Raw genomic sequence first — 9,556 nt, forward strand, 5'->3', positions numbered from 1 at the left:
ACGACGACAAATTCGGCACGCAGTGCGCAACCTTCAACACGCACAAGTCGAGATGCGACGCCCCGACGCACCCGTAACTCGATGAAGGTGGCGTCCGACGTCAAGGTGTCCATTGACGGCTCTGATGTATTCGCCCTCATTGACACGAGAGCCGACTACTGAGTAATGAGCGGACCATTTACGTCTAAGCTGAAGAAAGTTATGACGAGATGGGACAGTCCGCAGATACGCACAGCAGGGGGCCACCTCGTGACGCCAAGTGGAACGTGCACATTGCGCCTCACCATAAACGGTACAACATACCCTGCGGCATTCGTCATTTTGCCTAAGTGCTCCCGCGCCGTGTTTCTTGGAATGAACTTTTTGACGAACAATGGTGCAATATTTGATCTACAGAAAAAGTCTGTTCCTTTTTCCTCCGAGCACTCCTTGACGCCTGAACACAAACCCCGAACGCCGGGCTGCTGTAGGGATCGCCCGTGATCATGTCACCCTGCCGCCCCCCGCAAGCTTAGATGATCACCGTCTATTGTGAAGGTGCTGTTCCTGACGTCGACGCTATAGTAGAGAGTGACCAAAAATTGCTTCTCGACCGTGTCGTCTCCGTCGACAGAGGCATGGGGTGTTTAAGCAACACCCATTTCACGTTTTGGTGACTAATTTCACCGACGAGTACCAGCATTTAAACAAGGGCGCTGTAATTGCGTTCCTCAAAGAAACGCAAGACGCAAGTGACGTGATCCCGGCTGCAGACTTTGAACGCGCACCCAAAAATACTTTCACGCTTCCGAATCTCTTCGACGTGAATCCTTGGTAACCGCAAGCAGAACGGAACCAATTACAGGCGTTTCTGTGTCTCTCCAGGGAGCCTTTTTCGTCGAACTCAAAACTACGTCAGACACCTCTAGCGAAGCACTGAAAAATAACTGAAGATAGAGCCCGTCCTACCCGACACGCACCGTACCGTGTATCTACACACGAGCGAGAAGCCATCCGGATCAAGTCGACGACATGCTCAGCGACGACATCACGCAGCCATCGAAAAGCCCCTGGGCTGCGCCGGTCGTACTAGTTAAGAAGAAAGACGGCACATTAAGGTTCTGCGTGGACCACCGGCGAGAACAAAATCACCAAAGGGACCAAAAAGGACCTGCCAAAAATCGACGACGCCCTCGACCAGCTCTGCCACGCTAAGTACTTCTCATCGATAGATATGAATACCGGCTACTGGCAAATTAAGTAGACGAAAAAGACGGAGCGAAGACGGCATTTGTAACCCCGGACGGCCTATAAGAGTTCAAGGTGATGCCGTTTGGGCTGTGCACGGCGCCAGCGACATTTCAAAGAGTCACGGACACTGTGCTAGCTGGACTGATGTGGCACACCTGCCTCCTATACCTCGATGACGTACGTAGTGGTGTTCGCTCGAACATTCGACGAACACCTTGCAAGGTTGGAGTCTGCACTCGAGGCCATTCGAGCGTCGGAATTAACGCTGAAGCCTGAAAAGTGCCGATTCGCGTACGAGGAGCTCAAGTTTTTGGGCAACGTCGTCCACGCCACAGGAGTGCTTCCTGACCCGGCAAAACGTTCAGCAATAGCGAATTTCCCAAGACCCAAATTCTAAAAGGGCGTGCGAAGATTGCTCGGACGGTGCGCATAGTACCGGCGATTCGTCGCAAACTTCGCACGAATTGCAGAGCCACTCATTGCTTCACGAAGGATAGCACCCCTTTCAGCTGGGAAAATACCCAGGAGAAAAATACACCATCTCCCCGAAGGGAACTATGTGGTGATGCAAAGCATGGGGGTTCCGTGTAGGTTCCACATCCGAGCAAAACCGGCGCAGGCGGTGTCTTGGAGCAGAATGAACGCCGCGCAGCGCGCTCACCTGCTTTTATACAGCTGGATAAGAGGAGAATGGAGAAGAGATGCGCAAACTTTACTAGCAAGATGACATACTTTTTGTTGTTTTTTCCGACTGTCGTTTTATTTTGGCATCGGGTCGATGCACTGTTAGAGGGGGGTAATGCCGCGATCCATGTAAGGGTTTGTTTATTTATTGTTTGTTTTTATTATCCGGCTGCGCCAGGCTGTGTAATCTGTGTCCCAAACGAACGGCTAGTTCTATTCTTTATTTTTATGTCGCACGGGCCATCTCATTCAGATAAGGAGACTCTGTCGCCCTAATTTTACTAGTGTAGAAAATACTTTCTTAACCTACAATGTTCTGGATGTGAATCGACGGTTCGAGAACCACGCGCGCAGAAGGATAAAACGCCTGCAGAGCAGACGCCGCGGTATTACTACCGCAGACGCTGGTTAGCGCAGGTCAGTTCGTTCACGTCTGCTTCGCCGCCTGTGTATTTTTCTAGTTGTTAGGGGAGCACAAGTTCGCTCCAATAAACTTTTTAGATGCAAAGCATCTCTTGCTCTTGGGTTCGTCGTCCGTCGTCCGTTCATCCACCGGCCCAGGAAGACACCGGCAACACTGTCGCTCCAGAATCTCATGGTCGGGGCTATGGCCCTCCCTTGTTGCGGCGAATTCCACACCCCCACTGCGCATGCTCGGCTCATCTCGGGCCGGCCCAGGAAGACACAGGTAACACTGCCGCTTTAGGAGCCATTAAAGGGTTCAGCAAGCCGGGCGTTCAGCAAGCCGAGCATGCGCCGCGGGGGTGTGGACGGTGCAACAACAAGTGAAAAGTGTGGTAGTTACCATGGAAACCAAACTGTAAATATAACGATAGCTACGTACCTCAACCTAAGGAAAACGAAGAATGGAAAACTAATGGGCACTTGAATCTACCCTATGGCTGCTTCGCATACTACTCAGTGTTCCCCTACGGGAAGATGGTGTAATTTTTCCCTTTAAGGCCACTGCATCGTCTTCGGCTTCGTGAGAATATAGAGCTGGTGGAATTCTAGAATACTGAACATGTTGTTGAGAAATGAAGATGCGCAGGGAGGGGCGACAATAGCAGGGGAGGAACAGAAGGATCGGAAGAGCTTAGTGCCTCGCTAGTCGAGGCCATAACTGTTATGGAAGCCAGACGCTGGTCTTCTTTCGCTACACATTTTCTGGTACCGAATCCCAGGGCCATTGTCCGCCAAGCCTCCTCAGAAAACGTCCACCGGCCCTTCTCAGAAAACGAGCAGATAGTTGAAGTTGCGCTGCCGGTAGTAAATCGGGCCGCCTGAGGTGTAGGGACTGGGCTTGCGGTTAAAGTTTGGCTTACGGAGAAGCCTACACGTGTTTTCAAAGCGCACACACGCTTGTCGTAATGGACCATCTCCAAAATGTCAGCATCAAATTCTCCATCCTTCAGGCTCTCGTGAACCTAAGCGTCGAGTTTGTGCAGGCTCACCTGGTCATAAAAGGTAAGGCCGAGAAGGTTCTCTCGGTCTATGGCCGTTGCTGCCCGACTACACAACAAGGCCGGGTACAACCCTTGACAGCTCGTCGTCCTTCATTTCCGCCTCCTTCAACGCCTTGTTACTTCATCCGTCTTTTCCTCGAGAGGAACCGTCTTGACTTGACTCCCGTTTTCGTCTGGGGAAGTAGTTGGCTCGAAGGTCGTTACCTCCTCCACCTGTACGTCGTGCCCACTCCTTGCGGCGTTCTGAGCCTATTCTTCGCCCGTGACGAACGACGCCGTCACCGTGTCCTGCGGTGAGCCGTGTACGTTATCATATGAAGACGCACACTGGCCCTCGTTGGGGCCGAAGCGACGGCGAAGAGTGCAGCGCGGTACTCTACACTCTCTCCTGATGCGTCCGCTCCGGTGGCAACTCACGCAAAGGGGCACTCGGCCTTGCACCACGACCAGGGCTAGCTGTCCTGAGACCCGTACTTGGTGCGAAATGTTCCCAGACGTGTTGTCGAAGACTGAGCATTGCATCGTTGCACTCGCCACCGGTCCCTAGCCACGTCAGTTACCTTTCCCCAAGGCCCTAGGGCGGCTCGAACTCCGTTCTCAGGGACGTTGTGGAGCAACCAATGGACCTTTAAGCTCACCTCCTGCTTCCTCGGTTCGACGACGAGGAACCGATGCTCCGGCGCTAGTATTTTCCCGGCGGCCGCCAACTTTTTCGTACCTTCCGCATCCTTGAACGTAACCGCCCATACATGGTTCATCTGATATGACCCCAACGAGATATCTTTGGGAAGCAAAGCCAGACGAACCAGAGTGTGACGGAAATCTGCAACCTTGTACGGTCTTTCTTGGACGGCGGCGCGCAAAAAAATTTTGCTGAGCGCAGATGGTCCAGATAGTAGATCAGGCAGCATAACTTGATATTTCAGGGTGTCGTTTGAAGAAACAGCAGACCTGTTACCGTGGACGGAAGGACCCACCAAAACCGCACCTTGGGCTTAGCCAGACATTCTGCGACCACTCCACTCGGAAGCCGGCAGTAGGCTACGCCACCGGAGGGAAGTTTTAGTAGAAAGTACATATTCAACTGTACAGCGTGCAGTACTCTACACAACGCGGCACGTTAATTGCAACTGTTGTCCGAATATCTATCCGTGCAAGGGAACACAACCACGCTTTGCGCTTTGCGCTTTCTTGCGGTTGGGACCATTGCTCAGTTTGAGTCTTAGTAGAGCCTTACAACCACAGTCTTTCTCGTAAAGAACCATAAACTGTTCGTGTACTTGAGACAGGTGGCTGACTGATTGGAAGACTCAGCTGTACTTGCCGAAATTAGGGAAAACTAACTATATTTTAGTTATTTGCTACATACGATACGGGCTCTAAGTATCCTATGTGAAAGCGGTCATTCTTTTCGTGCTGCCGTATGGCAGTGCGCCATTGAGATGTGACTGGGAGCAAGTTCTCTTAAAGTGTCCCCAGTCTGCTTGAAGTGTATCGTTTGCAGGAACCTGAACTGGAATGGTTATGTGTACTGGAAGAGCTGTCATCATTTGATATTTATTTCAAATCTTTCAGCCAACCAAAGTATTGACAGTGGTTTTTATTCCAGCTTTGATATATGTTCATTTGCTAAAAAAAGATAATAAAGTAAAAACAAGCGGCGGGGCCTACGGGTAGCGTATTGGTTTCATTGGGTACTGTGGCGGGAGCCGGGGGTTTCATCCCTGCTGGAGTTGTTTAATTTTTATTTTATTTTGTTGCGACTCCTTTTCAGCAGTTCGCCCTTCAGGAGTAACGGAACGAACCAACCGGGTGGCGGACTAACCGCTAGTCCTCTCACGCTTCGTCCCCAAAGGGAGTAACGGAGTAATGATTGTTGCAGAAGCGGTTAGTCTCCCGACAAGATGAACTTTTAGTCCTTTTTGCCTAAGAGTGTACTACTAACACATAAAAGTGACAATGCAACATGTAAATAAACAATTTCTAACCTGACACAATGCGTGAGGGTGTGTCTATAAGTACTTACATAGAAAGAAATCCTCCAGCTTAGCTTTGGTTCGAGCCTTGCGCGACTTTGTGCAAGCTTTGCCATTTTTTAAAACTGACGCCACATATCGTACAACGCACAGGGCAATAAGGTTGTGTAGATTATTAAGGTCTGTCTATACTTTGCTTCAATAAGCCGTAACTTTGTTTTACTGTGGAGTACGTCGGACGTAACTTCTGTTTATATTTCAGTTACGTCGACCGAAACTAATCGTGCACAAGCCCAGCCGTTTTCCAAACCAATATACCACCCCATCACCACGTGACCAGTAGCTGGGGGACGTCATCACTGGGCACGGCGGCATCACCACCATGTGTGTGGCATCTAATCCCTTCCTGTATTTTGTGCAGATATTTGGCCTGGTGCACATCGTCAACGAAACGTGCGCTGGTGCGACGAAGGTTGCGGCGTCGCATGAGTGGAACGCCTACGACTGCCACGAACCGACTGACAATCTCCCGGCTGTATCGTAGACAAGCCCATCAGTTTTCCAAACCAAGATACCACCCCATCACCACGTGACCAGTAGCTGGGGTACGTCATCAGCCGGTTCGGCTATAAAAGGCACTCCCGAGGACTGGGCTGGCACTGGGCACGGCGGCATCACCACCATGTGCGTCGCATCTAATTCCTTCCTGTATTTTGTACAGGTAAGAAAACGATACGGAAAGTGCTTTCGTTCTAGCGATCCATTCTTGGTGGTGTTGCCGTGCCCACGGTTGTTCGGTTGCAGACTATGTTGCATATTGTTTGATGTGGCGTCATCTGTTAGGAGGATCCTTTTGCTAAGTGGCGATATTGAGACTAACCCCGGCCCTACTCTAGAACAAATAGCAAAGCAACTTAGTGAAATCGCCACAGACATAAAAGATATTAAGGAAAAACGCTTGAGCGATATAGACAAAAAATTAGATTCATTAGCCAGCTTAGAAATAAAGGTAACGTCATGCCAGCAACAGATTGGGAATCTTGAAGCAAGGATATATGATCTTGAAAATTGAAGCAGAAGGTCCAATATCATTGTTTACGAACTACCTGAATCAGAAGAAGAGAAAAACGAGTCGCTAGAGTCCACTGTGAACAATTAGATAATAACGGGCATTCTTTAGCTAGATCCGGTGGCTATTGAACGAAGTCATAGACTGGGGCGGCCATCGCCCGGCAAGGTCAGGCCCGTGATTCTCAAACTACTAAATTCAAGAGACAAGACAAAACTTTTGAAACAGTGTACCAAACTAAAAGACACTGAAATTTCTGTTGGGGAGGATTTCTCTGTAAGAGTACGGGAAATCAGAAGAAAACTATGGCACAGCTATAAAATGCATCGAGATAACGGTGATAAAGCCTCGCTTGTGTACAAGCTATATATCAACAAGAAGGAATACGTTTCGGACGAAGACAAAAATGCTATAGTGGCCATTCAAAAAAACGATGCAAGAAAGCGATATACCATAGAAACCGAATGCCGGCGGCCAAATACGCGAAGCCAAACGCCGCGACAAACATAACTGAGGAATGTAATATAGACCAGATGCCTTCCGTCACCCTTCCCTATAAAAACACAGCTAGGTTGCGTAAAAAAAGCGGGAACACAAACAAACAAATATGCGCAGTGTCACTAATAAAACAGATTCCCTGGAAAATGTGCTCATGCAGTATGATCCCCATATTGCGGTGATTACGGAGACGTGGCTGCGAAAGGAAATTAGAGATGACGAGGTATTCCCCCCCTGTTACAACGTGTATCGAAAAGACTGATCTGCCAGAGGTGGGGCAGTAGCCATCTTTGTCAAACCAGAAATAGAAGCTACGATTGCAGCTGATGTTGGCATTCTTGAATGCTTGTGCGTACAGTTGTCCTGCTGGGGACATAGCGTTATCCTGTACGCATGTTACAAGGCCTCCTGATGCGAACCCGGTGTACCTAACTGCGCTGAAAGAACATATATGAAGGTTTTTTAATAGGCAAATCTTCTTGGTTGGAGACCTAAATTTGCCAAGTCTAGACTGGGAGGGGCTGACCTGTACCCAGTTTAGTAAAAAAAATCGCTGCCAATCCACTCAGTGAATGTGGTTGGAAAGCAAATCTGTAAACGGCACCCACAACGATTACCCATGCGACATCACATAGATCCACTCACGTCCCTCTACAAATCGTGAAACCAGATTGAAGACAAATGTACTTAACCACACCCTGTATTACTTCAAAGCGATATTCTTCCTCAGGGTAAATTATTGCATAAGGCATGAACGGTGGTTGGTTGACTTGTATTGTGTAGCACATGAGTGGAAACTTTTTTTTATAAAATAAAAGTTCAAACCCGGTGTCAGACGCTCTCACTTCTCCGTCTCTGCCGTAGCGGACGGAGGCGATGAGATCGGTGGCAGAGACGGTGGAGGAGCTTGAGGAGGAAGAGTAGGAGGAGGAAATACTTTTATTCAGAGGAGGACGAGAAGGAGGAGGAATCACTTTATTGAGCCTTAGGCTGGTTTACGGAAGCGGTGTGGCCACCGGTTTGAGGCCGGCAGCGACGTTGGCAGCACGGGTGACCAGAAGTATCTGGACCTCTGGGTCCGAGCTGCCCAGCGCTCCCTCCCACTGCTCTTCATTAACTACGGGTGGAAAGGGGTCTTGAGGACAGGCCCACATGGAATGAACCAACGTGGCAGGTCCCCGCAGAGTGGACAATTTGGCGATGGGAATTGCGAGGGATGAATTCGGTGCAGAAGTGCTCGGCAGGCCAAAGAGTGCGTCTGCAGGAGTCGCCAGAAGCGCTCCTGATCGTTGGTCAGCTCAGGGTGGGCAGGAGGGTATTGACGGCGAGCGAGGCGGTAATGCGCAGTGATATCATGGTACGTGATTAGGTGATCCCTGGCTTACCTGGCGCCGTGGCAGGGAACGAGGCTGGCACCGGCACGGATAGTAAGTCCTCGTGCTGTGTTGTGTGCTGCCTCATTTCGACACAAGCTGGTGTGCGCCGGGGTGGGTGGAAATGAGGCAGCACACAACACGAGTTCAGAATGGTCCAGAACGCGGCCCAGAGGAGTGGTTCCTTCTTTATTGTAGCCCATATTCAGTACGCGCCGCCTGTGCCCTGTCCACCAGCTGAAGCTGGGTAGGTAGAAAGGGGCTGGACAGCATCATCTCCCATTGCTCATTTTAGGTAGCTGACCGAAGAATAGGAGGTTGCTCAGGGCTAAAGTAGCACACCCCAATTATGTGGCAGAGTGTTCCTACTTAGGAGCAAAATTTACAGGTAGCGTCGTAGCGATTCGGGTGCATTAAGTCAACACGCGTCTGGTGTGCGAGAGAGCCGGATTGTATGAGCCGTAGGATAGTTTGTTGTTGTATGGAAAGGTCCGGGTAAGGCGAAGGTAGAGTCTGCCTCAGAAGGCTATAATTCATGGTTATGTCCCTGAACGAGACAAGCGGGTGACTGTCCTCGTGCAGCTCTATAGCACCGGGGATGAAAGTGCAGGCTTGGTTGGCGTATTGGTTGCACTCCATGGAAGCGTGAGCAGGTTTCCAGATGGGCTGAATGGAACCATTTGGGTAGTGGTTTTTTAGCACACGCAGTGAAGGTCGGGACACCAAACGCTACAGCTATTTCTGGTAGGCTTGTTGGGAATTGGTGACTATTTTACGAACCCCTGGTCGAGAGCCAAGGCGATGGCTGCCTCTTCTGCTGCCCACATGTCTTCGGTCTTGAGTGAGGCACAAGCAAGGAGGTTGGTTCTGGAGGTAGCCACGATGATGGCGTACTGCTGCCCTCTATGTTTGTAGGTGTATGTGTAGATAACTGCATGATCACCACCGAGGGTTGTGTTAATCGCTTGACCCGTGCTTGTCGGTGACCCTCGTCGTCTGAGAGGCGCATATTTTCAAGCAAAGGGGGCATATTTCGTGTCGCCAAAAGCCCAGGAGTACATAAAGCAGTTATATTCTCTGCTGCCCAGGGAATTTGGCGATAGATTCGGCAACCTGCCGCAGTTCTGCTAATGCAGAGCTTCTGGATAGAAAGATGACCCTCTCTCATCATTTTAGAGCCCCGTGCTAAGCAGCCTCTCTGGGCGCACTCATGGGAAGACAAATTGCTTGCTCAACCGCCTTTCTAATCATTATATGAAG

General features: G+C 50.1%; 1 pseudogene; it reads left to right on the top strand.

Moving 5' to 3' along the window:
- Positions 1 to 5,738: 5,738 nt before the first annotated feature.
- On the top strand, positions 5,739 to 6,935 carry LOC144142088 (uncharacterized; annotated as a pseudogene).
- The last annotated feature ends 2,621 nt before the right edge of the window (positions 6,936 to 9,556 follow it).

This window comes from Haemaphysalis longicornis, unplaced genomic scaffold (assembly GCF_048455015.1).
Source record: "Haemaphysalis longicornis isolate Haplotype H1 unplaced genomic scaffold, Haemaphysalis longicornis Haplotype H1 scaffold_6, whole genome shotgun sequence".
NCBI classification, from domain to species: Eukaryota; Metazoa; Arthropoda; class Arachnida; order Ixodida; family Ixodidae; genus Haemaphysalis; species Haemaphysalis longicornis.